The 22,836-nt window shown below is 37.1% G+C and overlaps 1 pseudogene; it reads left to right on the top strand.

Moving 5' to 3' along the window:
• The first annotated feature begins 2,363 nt into the window (after positions 1 to 2,363).
• Positions 2,364 to 15,379, top strand: LOC111642974 (uncharacterized; annotated as a pseudogene).
• The last annotated feature ends 7,457 nt before the right edge of the window (positions 15,380 to 22,836 follow it).

The following is a 22,836-nucleotide window of genomic DNA, read 5'->3' as shown; positions in this document are numbered from 1 at the left end:
ATCTTTTTCTTTGATTTCCTTTTTTTTTTTTTTTCTATTCAATCTTCTATTTTTCATTCCTTTTTTCATTTCATTTTTTTTGTTTTTCATTTCATTGTATTTTTTCATGTTTTTTTTTTATTTCATTTCATTTTTATGTCATATTACATTTCATTACTTTTTTTTCTTTAATTTTTTTTTAATGCATTTCGTTTTTTTCATTATTTAAAATTTAATTTCCTGTTTTTTTATTTCATTTCCCTTTACGTTTTTTTTTCATTTCATTACATTTTTTAATGTCTTTTCTGATTTCATTCCTTTTTTTCGATTTCATTTTTTAATTATTTTTCATATTATTTTCTATTTCATTTGTTTTATCATTTCATATTTGTTTATTTTTTTTTTCCATTGAATTTTTTTATTTTCATCTTATACCTTTCTTTTTATTTTTATTTTTAATTGTTTATCATTGTGTATGAAAAAGTCAAAGGCCAGTAAAGCTCCTGGTCTTTGGTTGATTTTTTGCTGGGACTGGGAGCACACCAGGTTGGGGAAAGGACGTTGGACCATAAAGGGGCGCCGCGTAGTAGGTGTTAAAATAAAATGACATACAACACTGCACTTATTTTAAAAAACATTAAACACAACCAAATTACTTTATTCAAGCAAATAATAAAAGGTATTATATGACCTAGAAATCCATATTGAGCGTATTGGATCGAATCACTTTAAAATAGAATTAGAAAACAATCGCAGTAGATGAGAACTATTAAACTAGTTGTGAACAGAGAGGTAAGTAATAAAACTGAATTTACAGTGGTGTTCAAATAACAGAAAAGAAAAAGATGGCAGAGTTACGCCGGTATACGCGTCGGCAGCGCAACACGTGAAAAGGAGCTGCAGGAGCAAAGACGATGAAATACGTCTGTCCACTAGCCATGTACCAAGGAGACTTCCGCACATCGCGTGTATCAGTACACACGTTGCGCAGAGCTACACTCTCACCCATGCATACACACACGCATACATCTAGTCCTATAGTCACACGCTAGAGACTCCTAAATACAATGCAGTTAGCTAAGGCGGTCTATATTTCGTTTAATTCGCCCAACAAAACCCGAAAAAGACCTTGAATTTTGAGCACATTGAATTTTGTTAAAATTTTTTTCGTTTAATTTCTGTATGTAAATTTTTTTTAAATTATTTTTTTTCTTACTTATTTTTTTGCAATTATATAGCCAATTAATACAATTTTTGTTTCACTTTTATATAGTTATTTAATAAATTTTTTTTTGCTATCATTAGGTGAAGTTGATAAATAGAGGGGGGAGCTAAACGAACATATTGACAACAAACTAATGCCACAGGCAAGTATTGAGTTGGCAGACCAAATACATCAAATTTATTTTTATTGATGTCTCGTAAAGTACTAATTTTACGCAAGAAGGTGCTGCTTACGAGTAAAACGTGTTGATTTTTATTTAATTTTATTCTAAAAAATTACTACTTTCCTTTCAGCTAAGATTGAAGTGTAGTTAGGCTGCTTCGAACTCAAGTAGTTCAATTTTGGAGCCCATGTCCTTGTGCGTTATTGACATGTCTTGGTTAGAAATTATAAGCTATTATATTACATCTTAATTATAGCTCTATTTACAGCTATAATCAGCTATAATAATAGTTATGATTAACTTCAAGTTAGCTATAATCGTGTGGAAAATAATAACTATTAAAAGTTGCTGTTTCCAACTATACATTTCGCCCAAATTGTTAACAACGAAATCTATTTATTAATCTTTTTTTTTAAACAAAAAAATTGTTAGTATTTATTTGTTTTTATTTAGGATATAATATATATCTTGATTAATACATTACACAGGACGCACTAATAAATGATCATTAGAATTGTGTGTTGATAAAATAATTTACAAATAATCGGTAATGTTTGCATGGATGCTGATTGGGAGTATTGTCATAAAATCATAAAATTTTCAATGGTATCATGTCAGTTAGAAATTTTTAAAATCAATATAGTAAATCAAAATTATTTGAACTTCAAAGGTCCGTAAACTAAGCTATTAAGATCATATTACCACATAGCCTAATCTTTTGAACTCTTTCATCTATGATATAGTGACATAATAAATTGATTATTTAACTGCACTTTAAAAATGCATTTTATAAATACTATTGTAGTGAGTCAATTGTGTCACTAAAACTTATGTTTTCCACTAAAAGTTATATGTTAATCTTTTTAGAATCCTTATTCTTGTTGCGTACGAGTTACGTATTATTGATATGTCTTAATTTTCGCATGCTAAAGCTGATATTTAGCGTTTTAAACGTTAATAGTGGTTGAACGTATAAAGCGAGTGCTGTATTAAAACATGTCATTACACGATCAGCGGGAAAAATTGGTAAAATGAGAGACATTAAAGGACATTCTTTTTGGATTTATAGTTCATGAAAATATTAGACAACGCAGCTGGGCCTGCCTTCTGTTAATGACATGTTTTGAGATTAAAGCATTTATTTGTAAGCGGTTTTAACGATAACACAAAAAAATTGTTCTAGTTATCCAGCGACGAAGGCAGCGAAATTGATGATCCTCAATCCCTTGGTTGTCAACATTTGCCTGAACTAGATAATATTATGGATGTAGAAACATGTCACAGCGTGGAGGAAAGAAGTCTTACTCATAGAGATAAAAATTGTGACGGTACTAATGAAGCTATTGGTGATTCTCACTATTACTGTGATGATATTGACGATGGTGTTAACAGTGATGTTAACGATGATGGTAACGATGAAATCAATTACGAGGATGAAGAGATTACTACTGATGAAACAGTATCAACAATACTCGATGATCTTGATGATTATGATCCTTTTAGTGATGATTCCAATATTTGTGATAATTTTGAACCACAGCTATCGGAGATATATATTATTTTTAAACATTAAATTTACTTTCATACTTATGGATGTGGTAAAAAATTTTCCATGAGAAATTTATATTAAACTGGTTGAACGTCGTGGAAAAAGTAGATCAGTCTTAGGGGTGCTATGAACACTTGATTAATATAAATGTTCTTCTCTTTCAATGTAAATAAGACACTTATAAAATCATTTAAAAAATACCGAGCAGCTAATGACTCATAGCGTAAAAAATAAATGACTGATGTAACATTAATAATTTCGTGCGCATGTGGTAATTCATGATAAGAAAATATATAAAAATTTTACGCTACATTAAATTTACCTGTGGAGGCCATCCGTACGTAACGTAACTTGATTTATGAGACATTCCGTACTCTCCCTTCCCACTTTGTGTTCAACCGTAACTTTTTGATTACCCCCTCTGCAAAAAACGTTATGTAACTTTTTCTGTCTTGAAATAAAATGGTATTATATAGTAACATTAAGTAATAGAGGTAGCAATCGGATACTTTTATGTAATAGCACTCTAATTTAAGCCATACGTTGCCTTTATTCTTTCACTTCTGCATAAATTCCTGAAATGTTCTGCATTACTTTAAATCCTTGTTTTTGTTACGACTCCTCTACAAGAAAAACAAATCACTACTGCATGATCGAACTACAGTAAAAGTTTGTTGGCCACAATGTTACGAGTGCACACGTACAGTATACAGTGCCTACATTACGCGTTTGACTAAAAAAAATATGGCATTTTATTTTTAATGGAGTGTTTAACGTTTTATTACATAAATTTAAGCCATATAACTTTAAATGGGCTCTTCTCTGCGTTATACTCAGCGTATAACTTTGTCATACCCCTTCTCTCTCCCTAGATTGACAACATTATTCATGGACGGCTCCACGATTGAAGAATTGTCTCTGACAAAAGAATTGATCTTATAATGGTGGTTAACAAAAAGCTCATTTTGAGTAAAGTAATAGTCTGGAATCTTAAAAAAAAAAATAGAAAATACTTTGCTCACAATCATATGATTTTATCGGGCCACTGTTAATAGGTAGTGAAAAATATTATCTACGATGATGAAAATTAGACCGTTAAAACATTTTAATTATTTATTCTCCTGGGTCTTCATTTTTTATTATGTTCAACAAATAAGGAAAATAAATACTTAATTCAATTACATTTGTTTATATCACAATGAAGATTTATACAAAGATAGTAGTATTACAATTAAACAAAGTCGATTGTTAATAATGGCCTTCGCCTTACAATAAAAAATTCCTGACACCTCTTTAGATAATCTTGTAAACGTTATAGATTATCATTTGCCCTATTCTGTTCATAAATCAAAATACAAGTTTCTCAAGTCGTTTCCGGATCCAGTGTATCAAGAATATTTCTATTGCAAAAATTGTTTTGAACTTCTTAAGTTTGAAAACGATGATGTAGCAACGTGTATTATTTGTAACATCGAGTTTGTAAAGAAATTACTAAAGCAAGAAGGAAATTTTTTTATTTATATCCCTTTGAAACAACAACTGATGGATATTGTTCAAAGCGAGTTATATTAATATTTTAGAAAAAATAGTATTAGTAATGATGTTGTGAACGGAACTATGTACAGACAGATGGTGGAAAACAAAACGATTGGCAAAAATGATCTAATGTTGCAGTGAAATGTAGATGGATTAAGTCTTCTAACTTCAAGAGAAAAAGGAGCGTGGTCAACACAAGTATCAATAAATGAGCTTGACTATGGACGTAGAAAAAATAATATTATCCTCTGTGACATTTGGTATGGTGAATAAAAGCCACTGATGAATACTTATCTTAAGCCTTTCGTTGTAGAACTAAATGAGTTACTTGAGCACGGATTAAACGTTATACCTTACGGAAAAAGCAAAGAAATTAATGTAAGAGTACATACATTATTTTGCTCAGTCGATTCGGTGGCCAGGCCTATGGTACAAAATGTAAAACAATTCAACGGGGCTTTCGGATATTCCTATTGCTTTTACAAAGGTAAGCGTGTTCCCGTTAAGAGGTTATGCAAGGATTTACAATTTCCAGATAACACAACGACGTACTGTAGAAAAGCATATAAGACACTTAAGGCTATTATTCGAACGTAATGGAACAACTGTTAGTGTCAAAGGTGTGAAAGGACCTGCAATGGTTTCTTTGATTGCAAACACAGATATAATTTACTCCTACCCACCAGACTACTTACATTCTTGCCTGTTGGGTGTTGTAAAATTATTTATAACCGAATGGTTTGATTCTAGAAATAGTAGCAAGGAATACTATTTAGGAACCATGGATGAAAAAATTAAAGAGGAGCTATTACAAATTAGGCCTCCTTGTGAAATAACTAGAACACCTCGACCGATTACTTCTAAATACAAAGGAAATTAATGGAAGACATTTATACTGTATTATTCAATATGCTGCTTGAAAAACAAGCTTTCTAATAAATTTTTGAATCATTGGCTTTTGTATGTATATGGGTTATTTTGTAAGCAAACGATAAGCCCTAAAGAATTGAAATTGGCTGAAAAAGCTTTTATTACCTTCGTTAGACTAACAAAACAATTGTATGATGAACCTTTATAAAGTTTAATACTCATGTTTTATTGCATATTCCTATTTTTGTTAAATTGTGTGGGTCACTATGGGCTTAGTCAGCATTTCCGTATGACTCTTTAACGGTATCGTAAAAACTTTATATCACGGAACTCAGTGTATACCAGAACAAGTGAGCAAGACATATGCACGCTTACGAAACATAAAGAACAACAGCAACGTACTTAATGATCCAATGTGCCAAAAACAAGTATTCAATGTTTTTCAAAAAGTAATGGGTAAATGTCGTGTTAAGAACTGTATCGAATATGATTATGATGTCATATTATTTGGGAGACCAAAGGTAATTGACTTAAGCTTAAGGCAAAAAAATATCATTCAGAATCATTTGAAAGAAAGGGTTGACGAGAAATTTTTATCGTATGGTCAATTTATTTATAAGAAGATCTTGTTTCATTGAGTAGAGAGCTTTAATCGACTTCGAAAACGAAATAACAGTTTAATAATAACTGAAGCTGGGGACTTATTAGAAATTACACATTTACTGCAAGTGAAGGCTGAAGAAATGGAGAAAAATGTACTATTAGGCTACATTATTTATAAAGAAAATAAAAGTCTATGCACGTATAAAAATTACAAATTAAGTATGATTTCCATCCTTGGCAGAAATAGTAGTGACATCATGTGCTGCGACATCATACAAATAGATAAAAAATGTGTTGGAATGTACACAAATGACAAGTCAGGATTATACTGTGTCACTCCATAAGTAAATAACGTGAAGACCGATTAACATCAAAAAAGTCTCGCATGACCATTAGTTATTTTAATAAATAATAATCAGTTATTTTAATAAACAATAATCAGTAAGAAATCTAATTAGGATGCTAATAAAACAATTCAATGTAATTAATTTTATATATTGTATAATAATCAATAAATCAATAGAGTTCAAATATTTTTTACTTTGTTACATTCCATGAAAAAATAGTAAAATACGATACATTTAAAAAAAATAAATCTTACAGTAATTTTTATAATTCCTATTAAACTAATGATAACATAAAGTTAAAGAATTATGTTAAAATAGTAGGTACAAATCCTGTAAGGAATTTTTACAGAAAGAAAGTGAACATGAGAAAAATTAAGTTAATATACTTGTTTATTATTGTAATTTAGATCGCAGTTTTTGTCAGCAGAGTACAACCGTAGCAGTTCTTAAAAAATAACTCTTGTAAATGTTAAACCCATTTCCCCTACATCTTCTGAGCAACAAGAATTGCTGCAAAAAACAATAACCTATTTTAGTTTACAGTACTTACAGAAAAACGAGCTAAACAGCATTAATACAAATTATTTATAATAATTATTTTTCGAACCACCACGCTGATGTCCAAGAAAGAAAAGAAAACGTTCCAAAAATAAAAATGGCCAAACTGCCAAAAGCAAAAACCGTGCACGGGACTGCCACCACCACTCCCCCTTCTTATCTGTTGCCACTCTCGTGGCTGCCTTGCAAATCGTTTCCTTTTTTACCAACCGATGCGCTCTAGCATACGGAAGCTGCAGACTGTACACTTAATATTCAGTCAAGTGTCGCATTTGACGAGTCGATCGCACACTATGAAATTCATGCACATCAACCATACATTTCATTGGCATTTAATTATAGTGATGAAATTTGTATTTCGATTAAGCATCAAGATTTATGCCTGTTACCTTTGCACAGTGCTCTACATATTTGTGGGAGGCTCATATTGACCAACGATGGTATAGTCACACGAACTGCATTAGTCAATAATGCTATTTGTCATTTGTTTGAAAAAATACGCTACAAACTTAACGGTATTGAAATAGATAAGTGCAAAAATGTTGGCGTAACCTTAGAAGCTGTATGAGTACCCTCTCCTCCAATCAACTTCAAAACACTTTTCGGACTGTCAAAACATCAAATCAGCTTGAAAAACCGCACTTTGTCATTTGGAGTTTTAAACTAATCGTAAAGGTCAAAAACCAATAAATGCTAGACACTATGATCATTGTGGTATGAGCAAATTGTAGCAAGAGGGTTGCTGCCCTGTTTGCTGCGTCTATTTGACGAAGTCAACTAATTTTTTAATTATAAATACATAGAACCGTGGCATCAGAAACTACTGCATTGACAAATAGTAGACCAAAACGCACACAAAAAAAAACGATATTAGTTACGTACGCACGTGTCTTGAAAACTTCTGAATCGACGAATGTCGCACGGTCCGTGAAGCGGATTTTTACCGTGCTTTACTCGCAGCACGCCAAGCTCCTCGAAGGTGATGCAGATGACGATGATGATTAGGTGAATAAGAATGTGAGATAAGTTAAACCCAAAAAGGTGGCATCCGGATGCCTGTGTGCGTGATGATAATGAGAAATATGAGAATAAATATAATACCCAACGATGCCAAAATATTCGAGTCGAAGTTGACAACTGTAGACCGCTCTGTGTAGACCGATAGTTCGGAACTGACCCGGCGCGCCCACCCAAAGTAGAAGCAAAAACCCCCTTCCCTCTTAATTATCCCACCCGCTGCACTCGTCAGGACCCGTCAATACCCTTACACCTTACGCGGAAAACCATTGTGACGTGGAAAAATTTGCTTCGCAATTTTTTTTGCCACGCCACAGTCGACGCCTCTGCTCTGAAGCTAAATAATCATGCTGATGTATATCCGTAGCCTTTTCCGTGTGCTCTGTTGTAGCGAATGTTCCCCAAGGAGAAGAAACGACAAGGTTCAAAGGGCCAATGGGTCAAGGTAGTATGAAGAATGCGTATGGAGATTTTTGTAAGTGCCGTGGCGACGACACAAATGAGAGAGATCGGTGGATAAGGTAGGGACAGGGTAGGTGGGTCAAAAGATAGTTATTTGACCTACAGAGTGACGAGTTGGGGACTGACGCGATTGATGAATTCAGTGGGTGTGAGATCACCGAGCGCGAAGTGTAGGAGAGAGAACGTGGAGCCAGAGAGAACAGAGTAAGTGAATATTAAGTGCGAGAGAGAGAGAGAGAGAGCAAGTGAGAGAGCGAGTGTGAAGACAGACCTGGAAAAATAAGTCTGATCCCAAACCATCCGACCCTGAACGGCAGCCATCCCGCCGACGAGGAGCCCTCCCGTAACGACCCTAGCTGAGCCCGAGGAGAGAGGTGTACGGTACAGTAGATGAGAGAGGCCCAGGTACCATGAAGCGTCGACTTCCCGGACTGCGACCCTCGACGCTCATGGTGGACTTGTCTTCCAGCGAGGAAGCATGGAATACGCCAAGATACAGTGCGTAGGTAACGAGGGGACACCAGTGAAATCGTCAGCTATAGCGATAGACGCGAGAGCAGGAGCGGACGGATTGGGGCATAGGGCAGTGATTTTTTGGCGTGCCACGGTCGGGCCTCCGTCGAGACGGGAGGACGGACGCGTCGGGCCAAGTGTGTGAAGGAGGGAAGGGGACAGAGAGAGAGAGATAGGGTGTGCATGGACGTGAGAATAAAGTAGAGGAGTACAGGACACGGGTATAGGCGGGGGGATGGACGGGAAGTAAATGCCGGGGACACCTCTTGGGGGACGTTACCGTGACCTTTACAGGCCGCAACGGTGACCCACTCCGTGGGCTAGAGATCGCGCCAAGTGTGGGTGTGTTTGTGCACGTACAGCCAGCCGCATTAAGGAGGCCTGGCCCCGAGCGAGAGCCATGTGGAAAATAAAGAGAATGTAAGAGTGCATCTATGTGGGTGTACGTAAGCGAACATCGTGTCTCTCTGAGCGCACCACTGGCGTCGTGGTTGCGATCGAGGGATTACGGAAGTGTAATTGGGACCAAAGACAGGCATTATAGTTATTATAATAAATATGTGAAACAAAGTCAGAGTCACTCTATGTTGTTCATTTGACCCAGACGCAAATCCCCTTTTCAGATAGATCCAGTGAAGGGAGAGTCAAGAGCGCGGATCATCGAGTAGAGACGTACAAAAGTGAGTTATCACGGTATTTCCTCTCCAACGGTAAGTCGCTGTGGGAACGAAGAAATACTTGTTATACCGTGAAAGAGAGAGAGGGAGGGAGAATGATGTAAAGAAATTAAGAGAGGGGAAGGGACCTATGACCTGAGTATGCCTAAAGAGAACAAGAGAGATGGAGCAATAGTGTACACTAGCAGCCCCCCGTCTTGGCTTCACCCGAGACTTACTAAATGGAGCACCGTAGTGCGTTGACATGTTATGTGAAACGTTTGCAGTTAGAAATTTTACATATATTCCTGACACCTTTAAGAACAAAAATCTTATAAAAAACATATTTGTTCGCAAACCGTACAGTTTATGTGGTCAAATAATGAGCTGTAAAAATTAAAAAAAATATAATTATGCTGAAAAGTACCATGCGCTCCTTAAGCCATAAAATAATCGTTGGCCGTACGGAGCCGTTAATTTGCAGTTTCTCCCGTATAATTTACGAAAAGGGCTATTTTTTAAAGCTGTTAAGATTTCAAACTCCCAAAAAAAAATATATTATAAAAAACAACTTTTTTCTCTTATCTCACAACTTTATTACCAGAGCAACAAAGTCCTGGAGCTTAATCTCTACATTTTTTATTGCCACAAAAATACAAATACATTTTCTACTTATTTAAAAATCTGAAAGATTTAAGAGATTACTGTGAGGGTGCAATGAAAAGCCGATCTCTTACGTAATGCATTCTTTATTTGTCGTTTTTAACGCTGCTGTTCCAATCTCGATAAATTTTGTGCGTCAGTTTCTCGATGCCTAAAATTGTATTCATAAGATACATTTGAAGTTTTCCTTTCAATTCACCCTCTTGCGACAATTGGCATGCTTAAAACTTTTGTGACCCCTTAAGGCTGTTTTCTTATATATTTGTGGGCAAAGTAGTTCGACATCCGATTATCCTAAAAGAGACCGGTGAGCTTCTTGAGTAAACGCTTCCTTGACTAAAGATTACAGCAATTTTCACTACCTGGATACCTCAGGGTGATTTTCTCTGGCCTGCTGTTGAAGCCCCAGACTTATCGGGTGAAAAATTACAAAGTCCGAAGCTTTGAAGCTATTTCAGCTAGTGTTCTTCCCCAACATCTCCTCGTATAATGTCGAAGACGTTGGTGTCTAATTACTATTTAATGAGTTAACGATTATAAACAATATATTACGGCACAATACAATAAAGACAAACTAGAGGCTAGCCAGTACAAGACTGTCCACTTTCATTGAATTTTTCGATGGTTTCAAAACAACTTCCTACTTCCTACACTGATTACATCTGCAACGTCGCACTCGCATTCATTATGTATACGCTCACACGTTTATTCCTAGTCCATATTTATTATTCAAAATATAATTGCATCTCAAAAATTAAAACAAACCATCCTGTAGTATCGCTTTCTTGAATATAAAATAGTAGTACATACCAGTGGATGTCCCCACAGGATGTTCGTCACACATAGATTTTTTTGACAGATATTAAAGCATCAAAAGTATACTAAAAATACCATAAGAAATATCTAAAAAAATTGCAAATCATTCAACTGTACCCTCTTTCACATGTTTAATTTTAAAAATTTGCAATTTTACATGTAACCTTACGGGAAAATCATTAGAAATTGCATTTATAAGATCTGTATAAGCCCCCTTATTTTTGTTTGTATGAAAGATTACTTTTAGACAAACATGTTTTATCCTTAGATTGATCGATAATTTTTTCATTTATTATTTTTTATTAATAACACAAAAAAAGGGGGTTAAGTATACGTAAAAGCGTGTATGTAAGTACATCCACATGAGAAAAATAATTTCCACTGTTCCTTCATACATTTGGGCTCCTCTTACCTCTCTGAATTTTGATCTGAACTTTTTCTCAACTAACTATGTGATAAACGTCCCTAAGTCAAAAAATCACCTAATTTGAACAAAATTTTTTTTTGCGTGCGTGTGTATGCAAATTATATTGCACCACACATTCACGCGCAGTTTTCTCAATATCCTCAAGGGACCCTCAAAGGATCCCTTTTTCCATTATTCCTTAAGTTTCTTTAATCGCACTCCACGCTCTATAATAAGGCCACCAAGTATGCATTCTAATAGAAAGTTAAACTTGCTTGGTATGGAAAAACTGCGTGTGCAAATTATATTACACCCATACGCGCACACAAAAAAACAATTTCGTTCAAATCATTGAATTGCATATTTAGAGTTGGATTGTTGTGATTATTATACGAGGTGTGATCAAAAAGTAAGGTGACTTTTTATTTTTATAAAAAAATATTTATTTACTCATCGAAAACTATGTTATCCCCTTCAGATACAATGCACTTGTGCCAACGCTTTTTCCAGTCGTCAAAACCCTTCTGAAATGCTATTTTGGGTATTGCTTTGAGCTCCTCCAGTGACGTAGCCTTAATCTCCTCAATCGTGGCAAATCTTCGTCCTTTCATGGGCTTTTTCAATTTTGGAAAGAGGAAAGTCGCTGCGGGCCAAGTCTGGTGAGTATGGTGGCTAAGGCATGATGGAAGTACTGTTTTTGGCCCAAAAACTACTAACTTATAACGACTTGTGCGCAGGTGCATTATCATGGTGTTCGCGGATACACGTCTCATACCCAAAACATCCGTCAAAATTGATTGGCATGAGCCAAACGATATGTCAAGATCATCAGATATTTCTCTGATTGTGACTCGACGATCTTTTAGCACCATTTATTTCACTTTCTGAACATTTTCGTCAGTGTTTGACGTGCTGGGTCGCCCAGAGCGAGATTCATCATTAATATTTTCTCGGCCCTCTTGGAATAACTTATACCACTTATAAACATTTTTTTGCTCATAGTTGACTCACCGTAGGGCACCGTCAACATTTCAAGAGTTTTTGAGCACTTAATACCATTTTTTACACAAAAATTAATACAAACTCTTTGCTCCATTATTTTCAACAAAAAGAAATCGCCAAGTACGCAAACACGAGTCTAACCTTTAAGTCTCTCACATAAAAACAACACATGCTATACAGTCAAAACTATGAACATATGATCGTGACTAGTGTACCAACATAATAAAAAAAAAAATTGTAACTTAGAGTCTAAAGAGTGCGCGCAATTCAAAAAGTCACCTTACTTTTTGATCACACCTTGTACGTATTAGAAATGCAGCTTCGATTTTTGTCATTACTGTTATCACGAACGCGGTTCACTGTATAAACATATCTAACTTCCGATTCTTTTACGGTGTGACCGTATTTACTGAGCAATGTTTGACAGTAAAGTAAGAAGGCTAATTTTTATTCAATTATCTTTTTCAACCAATTACGTATACAAGCATTAAATCATATTCAAATAGCCAACTCCAAGCCAAATTAACTTACATTTTGTTCTTGTTAAAATATGGATAATCCGAGTTTGAAATTATTTAAAATCCTCGAATAATTTGTACAAGAACAAAGGTAATTACATTTTATATGCATAGAATTTTAATTGATTTTATTTATTAGTGGAAAAAAACAGTAGTATGCTTGACATGTAAACGAATTGAAAAAAAAGGAAAACTGTATGACAGTAGTGCATGAAAATAATCAGTGTAGTGGAGAACTACCAAACGCATTTTTGACTGAAATCGAGAAAGAGCCGTCCTCATGCGTTGATAAACCATCGAAACAGAAAATTTTCGTTACCATTTGTAATCACACTTCGTCACATGAATACGATCCAACCAAGGCTACCTTACGGTCCCTTGGGCCGTAAAGTAGCCCTGGCGGCAATCGCACTGTTGAGACGAAAGCTACTATTTCATACAAAGAGTAGAAAGTTTTAAATTTGATATTCGATTATATCGCTACTGGCGACGATAATGAGTCAGTTTTGATCTATAATTTCACTAAACTCTCAGATCAACATGATAAAGCAACAAATGGAAAGGTTGAGGAAAGAATGCGCTAAATCCGACAATCACGTTTTACCGGAAGCTCTTCTAAAGTTACCAGAAAGTCAACGAGAGGCTGTTACAGCATGTTTTAATGCAACAAGAGTGACAGATAAACGTGGTATGAGGTTTACCAATCAGTGGATTTACGAATGTATTATTTTTTGTATGAAGAGCCGTAAAACCTACGAACACTTGCGCAGTTATAATATTATGTCAGTTCCATCCATTAACACTTTGAACCAATACATGCAGCACATCACAGGATCGTAACGATTTGACGATAACGTTTTGAGATTATTGGAAAAAAAACAGCTGCAATGCCTGAATCGGATGTACATGGTAAATACAAAATGTTGAATACGAATATACATACTTTGTAATTTCATAATAGCTCGTATAGTTTATATTCCTATGATTAAAACCACGGCCGTTAATTATTTTGAGCCAAAATTCGTTCTAGATGGTGTAAAGTGAGGTCCCTCAAAAAGGCAATGACAAGTCAAAAAATATTACCGTTAGGCAAATAATTTAAAAATTTTATTTTTAATGGCTCATAGTGCTTATGCACTCAATTTTTAATATTTTTAAGCTGTACATCCCAAAAGTTTGAACACTCAAGCACTGTTTTTTATGGTTTAAAATAATAGTAGTCTTAGTCACATAAGTGCCATCGTCTCCAGGGCTATTTTGCGGCGCGAGGGACCTGCGAAGCAGGACCCGAGGGACGTAAGGTAGCCACAGAGGGATTACGCTTACGTGACGAATCCTATTTTTCCTAGCGAGGGCAAACCAGCCTCTCAAAAACGCCTGAGGTACGAAATGGTACATTACGTCACTGGGGTACAAAGTACAAACGTGATTGCTCGAAAGGCGTGGTTGTTGTATATTGGTACTTAAGTAGCGTATAATGTTTTTCTTACCAAGGGCGCAAAGGGCATTTGCGCACTTTATGCCCATGATAAGAAATTAAAATCTCATTTTGCACTAAAAAATATTCGAGTTTCCGTGAAATCACATAAATAGAAAATGTTCGTGCAAAAAGCCAGCCTATTACTTTTTTCTTTTTAGGAATAGTTTCCATCGACCTAAAAAAATTGTTTTAGACACTATCCTTTAACAGACGTACGCTTCAAGTTGAAGGATTTACGAACCTTAGAAATATACCCCAAAACATCAGCAGAACGCTAAAGGTGACCATACCCTTGTTATAATGTTCCAGCCATTCAAAGGGAAATGGGTACAAACTCTTGGTTGCTTCATAAGCAAGGAAAGTGCGACTGGTAAGGTGTTGAACCAAACTTTGGTGAGGGCAATAATTTTATCAGGAAGGCCTGGATTGGAAGTAGATGCAAGTGCTAGTGACGGTGCTTCGTGGAATCGAATGATGTGGAATATTTTTGGTGTTTCGCTAAACAGCGTAAGTGTGCAGCATGTGTGTGATCCAGAGAAACGCCTGTTGATTTTTTTCTGATTTTCCGCATCTCATAAAATGTTTAAGAAATTTTTTTACCAAACATAATAAATACGATAAAATTAGGGTGTGTAACGAAAAATATACTATTATAATAAAGTCTATGGTGCCTGTTATTATTACTGTTTTTTTTCTTAGACCCCTGATGGAGAAATATCGTTGAAACATTGGTACGCCCTCCTAAGTATTGCGAATCCCAAAGGCTTTAATTTAAGAATAAATTACAAATTAAACGAAGAACACATTAAGCCTCAATATTACCAAAAAATGAACGTTGCGCTGACATTTCAGGTATATATATATGTATTAGTTTCATTAATAAATTCTGATATGTCACCCTTTGATACCTTTTGTTTGTTCAAAAGTTTTTTTATGTCACCGACAGTATAGAGTTATTGAAAGAAAATCATCCTAATTTATCATACTGTGAGAGTACAATTAAGTTCTATGGATAAGTAAACTCATTAATTACCGCAATAAAGAATAGAACTCCTCTTAACCATTTGAAACCCGAAAATAAATCATGGCAGGTTAAAACCAACTGTTTTCGTAATAATGGGACGAAGTAGCCAGGGTATATTAAAACTTTATAAATATATTTTTCTATCTGCAGCAAATAGAATCTGTCATTGAGTAGTTAGAAAATTGGTAGCATCACGCTTTAAAAAATAATTTTTATTTTCTAAGTAACTCTACGTGTTATGGTTCGAAAATTCCTTTAAAAGCTGCGTTAGAAATATGTTCTTATCTATATAATGATTGTGGTTTTAGATACGTTATGACGGCCAAGTACAATCAAGATAATTTAGAGATGAATATATTTTTTCGCTACTTCAGGCGTTATTGAGAGGCTGGTGTGCCCTCAGTAGGAAAAATATTGTTCGTCACTCGTGTGTATCTGACCAGGGTTGCTTTGCAAGCTGCGTTGGGCTCAGAGACTGCCTTGGAGAGATATATATTTGTGACAAAAACTACTATTAAACATTTTAAAAAACGGCGGAGCTTCAATTACACCATTAGTAGCAAACAAAGCAGCAGTAACAAAATTGATTATAATACAACTGAATCGAAATAAAATTATTTTTCTTACCTTGGGCACAAAGTGCAATTAGCCCTTTGCACCCTTGAGCCGCACTTTTGACCCTTGAAATTACTTAGCGCCAACCAGCACAAAAGTTTTTTCAGTCCTACGGGCCCAGAGTTTTTCTTTGTACCCTCGGTAAAAAAAAAACAATAATCGAGACTAGGGTACAAAAGTAACACAACAGCGCTAAAAATTATTTTCTGCTATAGCGACATAATATACTGTAAATTTGTGCTTTTCTTCAATTGAAAATTAATACTATATTGAAAATTGTTTGTTACAATAAGTACATTACAATAAATAAAACTATGACAAAATTTACTGTGAGTTAAATAAATATTTTTTTAGAGATTTTTCAAAATGATGTGACACTGTTATGGCTCCAATGATCACCCCAATTCAACACTTTTTATTTAAATGTAAAAATTAGTGGCCACGTACTCTTTTATAAAACTTCTGAAGGGCTTGAATGTTTAAGGCAGTGAGTTCATAGATATTTTGCTAAAAATCAAAGATGTCAAAGATACTGACGAAAGACTACAACAATGGAAGGCTTAACCAGATACAATCCTTGATAAACTATACGTAGAACAAATTTCAGATGCAGCACAAATAATACAAGAGCACAATTATTTTCAATGCCCTACGTCTGAATACGTGCTTGGTTACGTATCCAGGAAAAGTTCCAGATTTTCTGCTATGAAAGAACAAATAAAAAAATATGTGTGTCATTGTTATGACCAGACTTGTTTAGAGTATGGGCTTAACTGTTGTATTTAAGTGTAATTCGTGGGTCTCCTAGGATCAAGCTCGTGAGCTTTATTTTTTCTTTTTGTATTGAATAATAACCTTTAATTAAATATTATCGTTAACTTTAATTAATGTATTTCTTTATTAAAGCAGTTTTATCATAATTTGTTATTTTAAATACAATTTAATCGGGTCACTTAAACAAAGTTCGTCGTTAATTTTATTACTGATGAATAACTTACATCTATCACTGATTGTTATTACTGCTGCTTCGGAGTTCCCTAATGCTTCGTGCGGTAACCTTCAGTGTTTCCTTAAAATACACGAGTGAGTTCGTGGCCAGTAGGATGTTGAGATTTCTGCTTTCTCTGCTATCGCCGGAACCACTTTCGGTGGGCCTCCTTTGCTGTACCTCGCTGCTTAGCGTAGTCCGATACTATTGGTGTTCTCGATACGCACTCGAGGTGCCTCAGCCAACACGTTATGCCCTACGTGTATAAGGTACTCAAGAGTCGCGAGAGTCAAGAGCTGACTAAAATTTTAGATTTAAGATGTGGAGTGTGAGTTCAAAGGATCGTTGGAGAGATTTGTTCAAATTTCAAGAATTTTTAAATCAAGTTGAGCATTGTTATAAAGAATTTGGCTGAATCTTTATTTTGCTATAGAATTAGTAGAAAACCAATTTGATTGTTGCTTTGCCGCAACAAGGCGGGCGGTATGTTCGGATGTATGAGAAAGAGAGAGAGAGAGATGTAAGAGTAGAGAGTAAAATTGTAATTTGAGTAGTAGGTATGCTCTCTCTGTGTGAGTCTGTGTGTTGTTAGGTATTAACTAGACAAGGATAGCTCGCTTTTCCTTATGCGTGGGGGAAAATTTCTTGAGGTAGTCGATGGTGCGAAGCGTATTCGAGTTCAGTTTTTCTGTTCTGTTCGGCCGGAGCAAGCGATTGGGAAGCCACGGAGTCGACTCTTCTTCAAACTTGGAGATTCGAGAGAGCGACAAAACTACAACTTATCAATTGCCGTGGACTTCATTAGCAACGAGCAGTCTTTTGGAGGCACCGACAAATACATCGTTTTTTCTTCGTCAAATCAAGGCCTTCGTCTCACCTCAACATCTGCAAGCGAGATTAGTAACACAGCGCAGGTATTTTGTGAATTTACTAAAAAGGGATAAAAGGTGTGTGTTTTGCGAGCGGCCAGGCAACTATATTATTCGAGGCCCTTCGAAAGGTAAAACAAATAAAGTCAATTTCATTCCATGAGTAGAAAATTGTTCTTGGAGTTTATTTTGTTTTTCTTTCCTTTACTATCAACCATGGTAAAATTTGTGGCAGTTGCTCCGCGTATGATAGCCAATGATTTGATTGACTTAAAGCGTCAACATTTTTGGTAGCAGAGCGTGATTGATAGTGAGAGGAAACGTTTTTTCTTCGTATCGTTGTGTCGGTGCATTTACTGTGGGTTGTAACAAAAAAATGTACTCGTAGAAAGCGCAGTCGTTTTCAACTCGGATGCATTGGGAACTTGGCCCTTTTCCGTCTTTCTAGGATGTAATTTCGACTGGTTGAGCACCGTTATCGTGGTGTTGCTTTGATTGGATACTCGCAGCGAAGTCGCATTGCTGCATGACGATAGAGGACGGCAAGCATCAACAACTTTGAGGTCACGATTGTTTACCTTCGGCGATTATTCCTGATGTACGTGCTACACATTGAGCACGGAGAGGTCACCATCGCTGCTTGAGATACCTGCTCGCTGTATACCGATAAGTAGACACTTGGCTTAGCCGAACTTTTGTGTTGTTGTTGTGGTTTTAATACAAAACTTGCTTTTGGTACCTTGTAAGCATATTCGTAGGGATTTTAACTTTGATTTTAAAAATTTGTTTTAAATGCTCAATAAGAAGATTGGAACTTTTATACTTGTTATTGTTAATTTTACTGTGAAGGTTCTTTGTTATCGTTAATTGTTGTAAGGAAAGTACAGCGAATTTTTGTTTCTTGTTGAAAATAAATCGAGATTGGCACGATGGCACAGACTGCTGTTTCGAAGCAGGTGCAACGCGCACAGTTAATTATTCATTTCACACAAAATACTTTTGAGAAAGCCGGTCCGACTAAACAGACTATAGAGCAATATGAGTTGCGTGCGCCCTTGTTGGAGCAATATTGGTCAACGTTTGTAACTGAGCATTATGCACTTATGGAGTATGAGCATCAATTAATGGATCATGATTATTTTCGTCAGGACGGTTATGCGCGGACGGAAACTGCATATCTTGATGCTCGTTCGTTGTTGGCGGCCAAAATTCGTGCACTTAATAATGCGAAGTCAATGCCTCCGGGTCATTTGGACCTTAATATTGAGCCTGGTCTAGTAACGACGTCCGCTTCAACCTTGCCTTCACTTTCGCTTCCCATGTTCTCCGGTCGACAGGACTGGGAGAGTTTTAAACAACGCTTTAAAGCCGTAATGCAGTCGCAGACAAACATGTCGGGAGTTACTCGGTTGCAGCATCTTTTGAATTCGGTACAGGGTGCTGCTGCTAGTAGATTAAAGGGGCTCGCAGTTATTGAGACGAATTACTCTGTGGCTTGGGAGCGTTTGCTGCGGCGCTATGATAATCGTCGTTTACGCCTTGCGACTCATTTGGAAAATCTTATTCAGTTGCCCACGGTTCGAGCACGCCGAGTGGGTGATCTTTCGGCTATTATTGATCGCGCAGAAGTAACCATACAGGCACTAGTCGATCTTAATTGGCCTATAGAGCAGTGTAATCATTTTGTTGTTCACTTCATTGTGCGTAAATTTGACTCGGGCACGTGAGAGTCGTGGAGTGTTTCACAGGAGGGCAAGGATGCATTCGATCAGTACAAGGAATTAATTGCCTTTATGGAGCGTCGAGCCCGATCTGTGGACCTGTCTCGCTCTGATTCAAGAAGTGAACCATTTTCTCGGGCCGATTCAAGCGGTAAATCGGGTGGTGCGATTAGGAATCAGTCTAGTGCTGTTGTGGCCAACGTGGCGAATGAGAATTCTAGAGAGGCTTGCGAATTTTGTCAGGGCATGCATTATGTATATTTGTGCAAAAAGTTTCGATCGTTGGATGCTTATGCGCGTTTCAAATTTTGTAAAAAAGAAAATTTATGTTTAAATTGCCTGGGGAGGGGACACCGTCTCGCTGATTGTTCCTCGAAGCGCTGTTGTAGTCATTGTCGGAAGCGTCATCATTTATTGTTGCATTTGCAGCCTGCTGGGGGCCCAGGGCCGGCTGGTTCGCAGACAGGAGCACATCAGGCTCAGACAGTTCATTCCGATTCTTCGAATGGTAGTAAGGAGATAACTCCTTGTAGAGTGACGGAGATTCCGGACAATCGATATTTGAGTGGAATCCAGCTTGCTTACGAGCCATATAGTTCACCCGGTCGCGTTGATGCTGTTCTTGGTGCTGACATTTATGCCGATATATTGAGGGAGGGCATACGACGTGGTCCGATCGGGGCACCGGTAGCTCAACTGACGGTGTTTGGTTGGATCCTTACTGGACCTGTTGATATTCATTCGGAGAGTCATTCGACTGTGCACGCTCATCACATTCGTGTTGATGAGAGTTTAGATAAGTTAATCGTTAAATTTTGGGAGATCGAAGAGGTGCTCGATACTAAAGTTTTGTCAAGGGATGATGAATATTGTAACGAGTTCTTTTAGCGGACCCCCAAACGTGATCAGTCGGGTCGATTTATAGTTCAACTTCCGTTTCACTCCAATGCTTTGTTGAGAGATTCGAAGGAGATAGCTTTAGCGTGTTTGCTTCGTTCGGAGAAACGTCGGCAGGGATCTTCCGAATTACAAAAGGCTTATGATAGTTTCATGCACGAGTACCAAGAGTTGGATCAAGTGAGGAGCGCATCGCAGTCGGAAAGGAGCGTGGATTTGTGTTATTTACCTCACCATGCAGTTTTTAAAAATGATGGTTCAAAGAAATTACGCGTAGTGTTCAATGCGTCGCAAAAGTGTTCTAACGGTTTATCGCTTAATAGTCTTCTACATTTCGCACCAAAATTGCAGGTGGAAATAGCGGCGTTGATTACTCGTTGGCGTTTTTTTAGGTTTGTTTTTACCGCAGACATAGTAAAAATGTTTCGTCAAATTCTCGTACATCCTGAGGATCGGAGATGGCAGGATATCCTTTGGCGTTCCAACAGGTCCGAATCCATCCAAGAGTATTAATTGTCAACGGTGACTTATGGTACTGCTCCTGCTCCATTTTTAGCGATTCGTACCTTGTTGCAGTTGGCTGAGAAGGGTAAATCAACGCATCCTGAGGCGGCTGCTATTCTTCGGTCACAGGTGTATGTGGATGATATTTTTGCGGGTGCTGATACTTTGGGGGAGGCAAATCTTCGGCGTGATCAGTTGGTTTCGTTGTTGGCTGGTGCTGGTATGCAGCTCGGTAAATGGGCGTCGAATACAGTTGAACTATTGGAAGGAATTGAGGGCTTGTCAGAAAAGGAGGTTTCTGTAGATATCGATGAGATTGTTTCAGCTTTAGGATTGAAGTGAAGTCCAAATGAAGATGAATTTCGTTTTAAGATTGATCTTCCTACTCTTTCTGTTAAGATCACGAAAAGGCTTGTTTTATCGGAGACTGCACGTTTATTCGATCCTCTTGGTTTCTTAGCTCCTATAATTGTCGTGCCAAAAATATTAATGCAAGATATGTGGATTGAAAAATTAGATTGGGATGTAGCTCTTCCAGCTGACTTAGAGAAGCATTGGTTGGCATTTCGTGATTCATTGAATCAGTTGAGAGAGGATTGCTCGTGCAGTGGGAGTCATATCGACTGAAAACTGGAGTCTCCATGGGTTTTGCGATGCTTTTCAAAGGGCATACGCCGCCACAGTTTATTGTGTAACTTCTGATGGAAAATCTACTTTGTTGATGGCTAAGTCCAAGGTGGCTCCAGTTAAAACTCAGTCGCTTCTGCGGTTGGAGCTCTGTGGGGCTGTTCTCCTTACTCGTTTGACAGATTTTATCATTGGGCAGCTAAAAACGAAGCCGAAAAGTATTTCCTTTTGGAGCGACTCCCAGGTTGTGTTGGACTGGTTGAAGAGTCATCCGTCGCGTTGGCCTGTTTTTGTTGCCAATCGTGTTAGTGAGGTATTAACTCGTTTTCCTCGTGTTACATGGAGTCACGTGAGGTCTGCCAATAATCCTGTGGATATTGCTACTCGAGGAGTTACACCAGTGCGACTAGCTCTCAGTGAATTATGGTGGCATGGGCCTGCGTGGCTGGGTGATGATAGTCCTCCATCTCTGTCGGTGGCATCCATAGAGGGTTCCCAGGCCGTGGCATCTCTTGTGGCTAACGAAGTAGAGGAGAGTTCGGGTAAAGCAGAATCTGAAGCACTTACTCGGTTGAGGCAAATATCAAAGTATTCTAAGATTTTGAGAGTGCTAGTGGTCATATTTCGGTGGCGACTTGGACTGCGAGTATCGAGTGCAAATGTGAGTTCCGTTGCTTCGCGAACCTAGGCTTGGCAAGTGGCACGTGTCTCCTTTTATAGTCTTATACAGAGCCATCATTTTGCTCGTGAGATTGACCATTTGCAGAGAAAGCGCTCGATACCAATGATCTCACGTTTGTTGCGCTTGGCGCCCTTTATTGATAAAGACGAAGTGCTGAGGGTTGGTGGAAGGCTTCAAAATTATGTATTGAGTTTTGAAGAAAAACATCCTGTTATATTGCCGGCTGATGAGCCGTTGGATCGACGCTTAGTTGAGTATTCTTATTTTATTACCATGCACGGTGGGGTTGCGCTCATGTGAAATTATCTAGGTCGTTTTTGTTGGATTGTCCATGGTAACAAGCTGATCAGGAGTGTTTATAGAAAGTGTGTGATTTGTACGCGTCATGCTGGTAGGGTAGTTGAACAAAAAATGGGTATTTTGCCTTCCTATCGATTGAATGGAACTCAAGCGTTTGCCTTTACTTGAGTTGATTTTGCTGGACCGTTTCCCATACTCTTTTCTAAGGGTCGTGGGGCCAAAACGGTTAAAGGATACGTAGCGATC

Source organism: Copidosoma floridanum, unplaced genomic scaffold (assembly GCF_036245765.1).
Source record: "Copidosoma floridanum isolate Cflo_tuat_1 unplaced genomic scaffold, Cflo_Japanese_pri ptg000030l, whole genome shotgun sequence".
Classification (NCBI taxonomy): domain Eukaryota; kingdom Metazoa; phylum Arthropoda; class Insecta; order Hymenoptera; family Encyrtidae; genus Copidosoma; species Copidosoma floridanum.
This window is presented reverse-complemented; position numbering and strand designations above follow the sequence as displayed.